Below are 9,303 nucleotides of genomic sequence, written 5' to 3' on the forward strand. Positions count from 1 at the left end.
GAGGAAAAATTAATAAAAGAGACTGTTGGAGATGGAACAAGGAATGGATTAAGAGGAGAACAAATAACAGGATAGTATCCCTGGGTGCTAAGAAAAAAAATGGATTTTAAGAAAGGGAGTGATCAACATTATCAAATGCTGCTGATAGTGAAAATAAGAGAACTGATAAATGGTCAGTGGATCTTCATCTAGCAGTTTGAATATAGATACAATAGATATAAAACACAAATAATGCAGAAATAAGAGAGAACTGCTAAAATATGTGCCCATGTAAGTGAAAGGGATTCGTATCTAGTGCAGAAATGAAGGCATCGGGCATTGGCTAAGAACTCAGAAGTGTTATTCATAGTAACAGACACTGGAAGAGTCATGATCTCTTCTTTTTTTAACTTTAATTTGCATCTAATTTAAGATGAATTAAATTATAAGTTTTCATTTCTTCAGTTTCTTCTGGGATATCTTTTTCTTCCGTGCAACCTCCTCTTCTGGTTTAGGAACAATTTGTTCTTTCTCAGTAAGGCTCATCTCTTTGTGGGAGGGGGAACTCATGTATGGGTTAATCTGACCATGAGCTCTGTAAGTAAGGTAGCAGATCTTGGGGGATTTGTTCACTTGGATATGGTCAATAACCAGAGAATCTACATCTAAACCCTTAAGTTCAGCATTACTTTCCGCATTTTTAAGCATGTGCAACAAAAATTCAGCACTCTTTTTGGGCCGTTGACCCTGCACCCAGCCCCACTGTTTGGCCTGGGCATACCTACCAACACCACCATTGCAATGATAGAATGGCACACACTGCTTCTGTAAAGTGACATCTTTCAGATACCTGGTGGCTTTTCGAATATGCGTACCCTTGATGGCCTGAGCAGTTTCTCCAGTGTCCTTAAAGGAACACAAAGTTTTGAACTCCTGACTTGTATGATTTTGTGGGGTTTTCTGGGTAAAGTGAATAGCAAACCATTTTCAGAGATCACCTCTGACCAATTACGGGAAGAGGAAGAGTGTGGTTGCTGGGAGAATTCATGAGAATTTGACTTCTCACAAGTCATGATCTTTTTAATCCTGTCTCGTGGTGTGGGGCCTTTAGATTGAATGTTTCCATGGAGATGTGACCCCCTGAACTGTGGGTGAGAAATTTTGATTAAAGTATTTCCATGGAGGTTTGACCCTGTCCATTCAGAGTGGGTCTTAATTAGATCACTGTAGTCCTTAACAGAGCTGAAAGCCCACACAGACCCAGATGCTTGGAGATGCAGACAGAGAGACATTTGGAGACGCTGAACTATGAGATGAAGCCTAGAGTTTCCCCTAGAGAAGCTAAGAGAAGACCCCAGACACTTAGAGAGAAATGCCCTGGGAGAACAAGCAAGGATTCACAGAGGCTGAGAGAGAGAAACTAAGAGGGACAGAAGCCCAGGGACATTTTGGAGAAAGCCATTTTGAAATCAGAACCCAGGGGCAAAGGACCAGCTGACACCAGCCACGTGCCTTCCTAGCTGACAGAGGTGTTCTGGATGCCATTGGCCTTTCCTCAGTGAAGGTATCCTCTTGTTGATGTCTTTGGATACTTTTATTGCCTTAGAACTTTAACTTTATAACCTAATAAATTCCCTTTATAAAACTCAATGCATTTCTGATATTTTGAATAATGCTGCTCTAGCAAATTGGAATGGTAAGGAAGTAGACTGAGTCAGATGAAGGTGAGTTGGCAGATGTTGTGGAGCTTTATGGATGTTCTCTTCTGATGGCTTCTAATTACTCAGAGAAACAAGAAATGGTCAGCATCTAAGAGTGAGGAGGAGGGAGAAGTTTGAGGCTTGAGGAGAGGAAGCTATGACACACTCATCTAGGACAGGACATATGATTGTAATAAAAAAGACTGCTTAGTAAGGCAGACTTTACATAGTTCTCCACTTTTACTCTGTAATATAATCTTTTGATTATATCTATTATTTTTAAAATAATACAAGTTGTGGATATGTACCTTACTTTGAACCATGAATTTGGGAAATATTAGTTTTTGTTGGCCTATCCATTTTTGGCTTCTAATAGAGTATTCATAAATGAGCACCACTGTTACTAGCACTATATAAATATTACCATATTACCAATTTTTCTACAATTCATTAATAGGCACATCATTACCAGTTACTAAAAAAAATCAGAAAAAAATCTATGGCTCATTTTATAGCAACAGAGACAGAAAGATCATTTCCATTTATTTTGCCCTTCCAGAGATATCAGTTACCATAACTAATTTACTTGCAATTTATAAGCACATGGAAATTTAGATGCAGTCTATTTGTCACAGGCAGAAGGCAAGGAGGGACTAATGTTCTGAAAGGAAAATACAGTTAGCAATCTCATTAACTAGTGACATGCTTACTTACTTATCATTAGCGTTCATTAACATCTTTCTATCCTAGAAGTGTGTACATGCACAGTTTCTAATAGTTTTAGGAGTTTGGAGCAAAAAATCTCTCACATCCATTTATGCCACCACTTCATTATTTTTTTCATTTTTATTAGAAAGAAAGTACTATTAACATATCTGTAGATATGACCAAAGATGTCCTCATTATTTTCTGTAAATTGTATGTGTACTAAGAAGAGAGGATAAATTGTTTATATAGATTCCCCTGTTTGAATTTTTGTTTGTTTTACCTTATTTTGTTTGCTCAAGGATCACTGTGGTACATTATCTCTCTCTGTCCTATGGTGTTTACTTTTGCCACTTCCTTTAAGGAATTACCTGACATTTCCCTCCCTTCCAAGGCTGATGAAATTAAATCCTAGGACTACTAGATTAATTTCATCAACAATCACTCAACTGCTCTTTAAGACACAGAATGGGCATATAAAATTAGTCCTGTATGAGTCTATGTGTACTAAGCCCGAAAACAGGCAAAACTATTCTAAGGTGTTAGAAGTCAGGATAAGGCATACCCTTAGGGGCAGTGGGGAGGGGACAGTTAATTAGTGCTTCTAAGATTCAGGTCATCTTTTAGGACTCTGGTCATCTTCTTTTTCTTTATTTGTGTGCAAGTTACACAGGTATTTTCACTTTTTTGAAAAATCCATAAATGGTAGGCACATGATTTATGAATATTTCTGCATGCATGTTATATTTTCAATAAAACAAGAATAAACCAGGATGTGATTTTCTGTTGATAGCATGGACTTCTCTTAAATTCTCCTTAGAGCAAGTGAACTGTGCCAGACCAAGGCTCAAGAGGTCTCCAACACTTGAAGTCTTCTGCTTTCAAGCAGAAGGAAAGGCTAGAAATAACGTGGTGGAATTCTATCCACAGTTTGAGCAATGAGTTAGATACTTAATAAAAGGATATATGAAAACTTTTGGCCAAATGATCTAAACTGTTATTGACACCATGGTTAAAATAACCAAAGACCAGTTAATTCACTCAACAAAACTTCATTGAGTCTCTATTGTATCGCAGGCATTTGTGATAAAATAGGTTGTAAAACAGGAAAAATTTCCTATCACCGTAAAGTGCATCCACAACGTTTTAACAACTTTCATGTAACTATAGAAGGAACAAATAGACAGAGATGATGCATAGTTTTCCATGGCCAGCTAGAAGACCAGCCTTTTTCTTCTGTGGTGCTTTGTTTGCAAATCCTCATCTTTGAGAAAAACTTTTCATTTTCTGAGCTTCTGTCTCAGGATTGTGAAATATCTTAGGGGAAAAAATTACAAGAGGAAAACAATTGATGGCTCAACTATGATTTCATGGCTTGTATTAGTTTTCTGTTGCCATAACAAATTACCACAAATTTAGTGGTAGCCAATATGAATTTATTATCTTGTAGTTCTATAGGTCAGTAGCCTAACAGAGGTCTCACTGAACTAAGATCAAGGTGACAAGTCTATCTTCCTCTCTGGAGCCTCTAGCCAGGAATACTTTCCTTGCCTTTCCACCTTCTAGAGGCTACCCACATTCCTTGCTCATGACCCTATTGTCCATCTTCAGTCAGCAACATTACATCTCTTTGGCAATTTGTGATTATGGTTCCTTTGAATCCAGACAAAGAAGGTTCTCCACTTTCAAGGATACATGTGGTTAGATTGGGCACACTGGGACAATCCAGGATCCTCTACCCATCTTAATTTAATCACGCTTACAAAGTCCTTTTTGCCAATTAAGGTTACATATTCACAGGTTCCAGAGATTAGGACATGGACAACTTTGGGAGCTGTTATTCTGCCTACCACAATGTCCCTCAAACATCTTGGGTGCTCCCTAGGACTCAGCAATTTTTAATCTCTAACCAATTCATGCATACCTCAGTTAACATGATTCATCAAGATTTTTCCATCATTCCTTCAAATTACAATTAATCACAATTTCTCTATGTGCATGGTAACACCAAACCTTGGTTCTTTTTATTTCATACTCAATTTCCATATCTAACTTCACCAATCATTCTACCTATTCAAAAAATTTCTTTCCTCTTTCTCTTTCAGTTTAGTGTTTGTCTCATTTTGATGCCTTCCCACAAGTGCAAGGATCTTGCTTCATTGTTCTCTCCCTACTTATATATTTAAATTTATCTTTTCCTAGTCACTGGTATCGTCCCTTCAGAGTTAGTTGTCGCTGGTTATCCCTGCATCCTTTTGCATATTCCAGCATAGTTTAGAATTAGGAATGAGGCTAGTTTTGGCAAATGGATTGATAGTTCAAGGGATATGAGTCACTTTTGGATTGGAATAAATAAGAGACAGTGTGGCTCCTCTGTGTCTTTCTCTGCTGCAGTGACCAGGAGACACATAATCCAGATGATGGTGATTTGAGATGGAGGGAGGATGTCCGTCCATCTTGCATCAGAGTTTGGTCGAATGGGAGATAAATCTTTGTGTAAAGCCCCTGAGATTTGGGGGTTTTCCTGTTGCAGCCTTCAGCTTAAGTTACACTGACTGGTACACTGAATAAACCTACCTAGTCTGGGGGCTTGAGGACAGCTTCCTGGGAAATTGACAATTGAATGGATAAGTAGGTATTTACTAGGCAAGCTGTTTCTAGGGAAAAGTGAAATAGATGACTTATAAAGGCACTACCACTCTTGGTACTGCTCAACAGACACTTCACATATTTCAAACACAAGAAAAAATAAATGTAATGAAGAATACATGGGCACATCTGCCACTCAGGATACAGATATTTTCACTGGTACAGTGCAAACCATAACCCCAATACTGAACATAGTTCAGGCTCAGGGAAACTTCTCTGTTTCTTTCACCATACGCTTGAACTAGAAGATGACTGCCTCTGAGTACTGTGAGGATTTGTAGGTATAACTGGGGTCAATGACAAAGACACACAGGTTCGCAGTGCAGTGAAGATTTGATTGGGGAGAATTCTTAGGTAAGTGAAGAGACAAATCAGTTAACTTGTCAAATTCTTCATCTCTGATAGCAGGAATGCAATAGCTTCTTCCATAAAAAATTATGTTTCCCAGTAGTGCTGACAGTCTATTTTCTTGTTTCCTTTCATATTCTTATGTGTGGTTCTGGAGCACTCATGAATTAGCATTGAATTCACAGTGATGTCAAGCAGTGGCTAAAGACATTTTGCAACACTAAGCAATTCATATTATACTTAAATTTATAACTTTACATGAAATATGAGTAAAGTGTGATATCAGCTATCGATCTTGGCAACTGAAAGGACATTGACTATAGAATTACATTCGTTTTAATTTTATAAAATCATATAAGATATAAGGAAATGTTTTTGGAGTATCAAAATTCAGCATAATTTAAATAATTTTAATTTAAAACTGTACATTTCATTATAAATTGTAATCTGCCTTTTAATTTAATAGATAATTTTGAAGAAATTTAATTATTATTAAAGTTGAACAGGCCTGGGTGTTCTTCACTGCTCTCAAGTATTGTTCATGTAAAAGTCACTCTCCCTTCAACAGAACAGATTTGTGCAATCATAAATGAAGTAGGCTTTGAAATGTTGTCAAATTTTATCCATATAAAAATAATAATTTTGCACATTTTTAACTTTTATCCTTATGAAGATAAATATTTTATTTAATTGTTCATTAGTTTTATTAGATCTTTACTAACAATATTTTAAAGTTTGGACACAGGGTGCATCCACCTTCATTTGTATTCTTGCTCCAGGCACACAAATGTTGGGAGGACCTGCAAAAAAAAAAGGAAAATTAAAATACTTGTGTACACATGTGAAAATGCATGGGAATTCCAAGAAACAAAATAAATCCTGTGTAGCTGTTGCACAGAGATTGTGCTGCCCAATGACGTTGGAGTGAATAACAGGGTCCCAGCCCCACAGACAATTGAAGTTTATAGATACTTGCCTAAAATGAGCAGAAACTATTTCGGACTTTTTTTTAATCATAGTACTGATTCAATATTTATTGTAAGAATTATAGTTATTAAGGAATATCTATTAAGTAATTATTTCTGTGCAGGATACTTTATTAGGTATAGGAGATATTGCCCTGAAAAAAACACAGACAAGATTCCTACCTTCTGGATTTTACAGTCTGTTGGATATTTGCCAAAAAGACCAAATATGTGCAAATGAACACACCCATTTTTCTCAACCATGAACTAGCCAGAACTTACCCTAGGGAAGAGTGGTGAAGTAAGGATTAGGTGGAAAAAAGAATGGGTAGAGTTTAAAAAATCAATACAAGTTTTGTTTTGAAAAGATAATACCTATGATATTATGGAGAAAAGACTTATGATGGTTCAGAAAATATGTCAAAAATTGTTTGGAGGTTGTTTTTTGGAGATAGAATCATGTGCCACACAAAAGACATACTCATGTCTTAATCTGCTTTCCTGTATGTTTGAACCCATATTTAAATAGAACCTCTGTAGAAGTTATTATTAAGTAAGGTGTGGACTCATTTGTGAATTGGCTCTCCAATGATCCTATTTAAGTGAGGTCAAATTGAATCAAAGTGGGCCTCAATCCATATAGCTTTAGTCCTTGAAAAGAGAAGAAATCTAGACAGACATACAGATGACAGAGCAGGAGTAGAAGCCATAAGGCAAAGCTTTGCAACAGAGGCAGATATGCAAGCTTAGGAATCCCAAAGAATGTGGCAAATCAGCACCAGAACACTAGAGTCTGGGAGAAAGAATGGCTTGCTGATATCTTGATTTTAGACTTCTAGCCTCCAAAACCAAGAGATAATATTGCCTGTTGCTTAAGCCAATCAGAGTTTGATATTTGTCATAGTCATAGCAACCCTGACAAACTAAGACATGATTTTAACAGTCCAAAATTAAAAAAAAAAAAAAAAAAAAAAAAAAAAGTGTTGTTTTGAACCAGTCATGGGTCAGAGAAATAGAAAAGATGGAACATAATTTTAAAATAAATTCAGGGTGCAAGAATTATGGAAACTATGAAGTCTGAGGAAACACATTCCACACAAGACTATTCTCAATTTTGGCACTGATTGCAAATTTGGAGAGTTCTTAAAACCATCCTCAGTTTTGATAATTTGATAGAAGGACACACTGAACTCCCTGAAAGTTGATTTATTCATGAGTAAGGTTAATTATAGGGAAAGGATACAGTTTTAAATCAGCCAAGGAAAGAAGCACACATAACAGAGTCCTTGCAAAGTACCAAATGTGGAGCTTCTGTTGTCTTTTCCTGTGGACTCAAGGACATCATTACTTTTTCAGCATCTGCGTGTGACAATACATGTGGACTATTGCCAAACCGGGAAAAGAGAGGTTTTCCTGGAGCTCCACCATGTTAACATGCATGATTAGTTGCCTACCTAGCTGATCTCAGTCTCCAGCAACTCTAGAGGTTGACTGATATGTAACCCAAAGTCCCCATCCAAAATCACATTTTTCATCTTTCTGTTATGGCCAGCTCCCATCCTAAATCATATTATTAGACTATCCAGTGACACAAGATCTCCAGGAAAATAAGACATTTCTATCAGAGATAAATTTCCAAGGGCTTAGAGACTATCTTCCAAGAGCCAAGGACAATTGCCAGACCTATTTGTGGGAAAGGTTAAATTCTTTAGAACAGAGGGAATAGGGAAGCACTGTGTCAAGTTTGAATAATAGTGTTCCACATTATAAAACGGGATCAATACTGTTACCATTAACCAAGATCAGAAGTTTTCAAAGAGAAGCAATTTGTAAGGGAGGACTGAGTTTGGTTTTTCACATGTATATTTTGAAAAATTGTGTAGCCTCCAAGAGGATATATGGAAGAAGAAAAGAAATAGGTGTTAAGTAGATGTGGGCTTGAGGCAGAGGTCTGGAATATTTGAATAGCCAGATGAAGACTACCTTAGAGATGCCAACTCTATAGTTGTGATTAAAAAAATCACTGATAAATAACATGTTGTTCCTAAGAAGGCAGAGTAGGGATTGTCCTTAGAAAGAAAAGAACAGCTCTTCAAATAGCATAAAATCAAAAGATATAAGCATAATGCCTGTGACGGTTAATTTTAAGTGTCAACTAAACTAGGTATAATGTCCTGTTGTTTGGTCAAATACTGGTCTAGTTATTACTGTGGAGATGTTTCATCAATGCAATTAGCATCTACAAACAGTTGACCTTAAGTAAACCACAATGTGGGTGTGCCTCATCCAATCAGTTGCAGGTCTTAACAGCAAGAATCGAGAATTCCAGAGGTCAGAAAAATTTCTGCCTTGAGACTTCAACATCAACACTAATTGAAATTCCTAGCCTGCCATCTTCCTCTAAAGAATTTGGACTCAAGACTTCAGCATGACCTTTACTGGAATTTTCAGCCTATAGCCTGCCATATGGAATTAGCATTTGCCTGTCCCCACAACCATGTGAACCAATTCCTTATAATAAATGTCTTTATATATACATATACATATATACTGTGTATCCCATTGGTTATTTCTCTAGAGAACTCTGATAAAATGGCAGATTTTTATATTGGTAGTAATCTCCTGATGGCTTCTAGCTTCTCTAGGGAGTATGATTTAAAGGCATTTGCTAAAAAATTTTTGAAGAGTTATGTAGATTGCAATTTTGAGTATTGTTGGAAAAATGTAAAAATAGTCATTGCACTGAATAGGAGGGTGAGTTAACCTGGGCATATTGCAGGCTAGCTGAGTGGTTTTTTTTTTTTTTTTTTTTTTTTTTTTTTTTTTAGTGGAAACAATCTGCTTTGGTGTGTGGCTTGCCAGCACTCATCACTCATCTGCTCAGATCTAGGAATGGAAAAGCAGATAGTTATGGTCCTGCCAGTGTGATCTGATAGTTTTAGAAAATAGTCAAAGGA

General features: G+C 36.7%; 1 pseudogene; it reads right to left on the reverse strand.

Moving 5' to 3' along the window:
* Positions 1-417: 417 nt before the first annotated feature.
* Positions 418-1,052, reverse strand: LOC119530581 (annotated as a pseudogene).
* Between the last annotated feature and the right edge of the window lie 8,251 nt (positions 1,053-9,303).

The sequence above is a fragment of the Choloepus didactylus genome, chromosome 3 (genome assembly GCF_015220235.1).
Source record: "Choloepus didactylus isolate mChoDid1 chromosome 3, mChoDid1.pri, whole genome shotgun sequence".
NCBI classification, from domain to species: domain Eukaryota; kingdom Metazoa; phylum Chordata; class Mammalia; order Pilosa; family Megalonychidae; genus Choloepus; species Choloepus didactylus.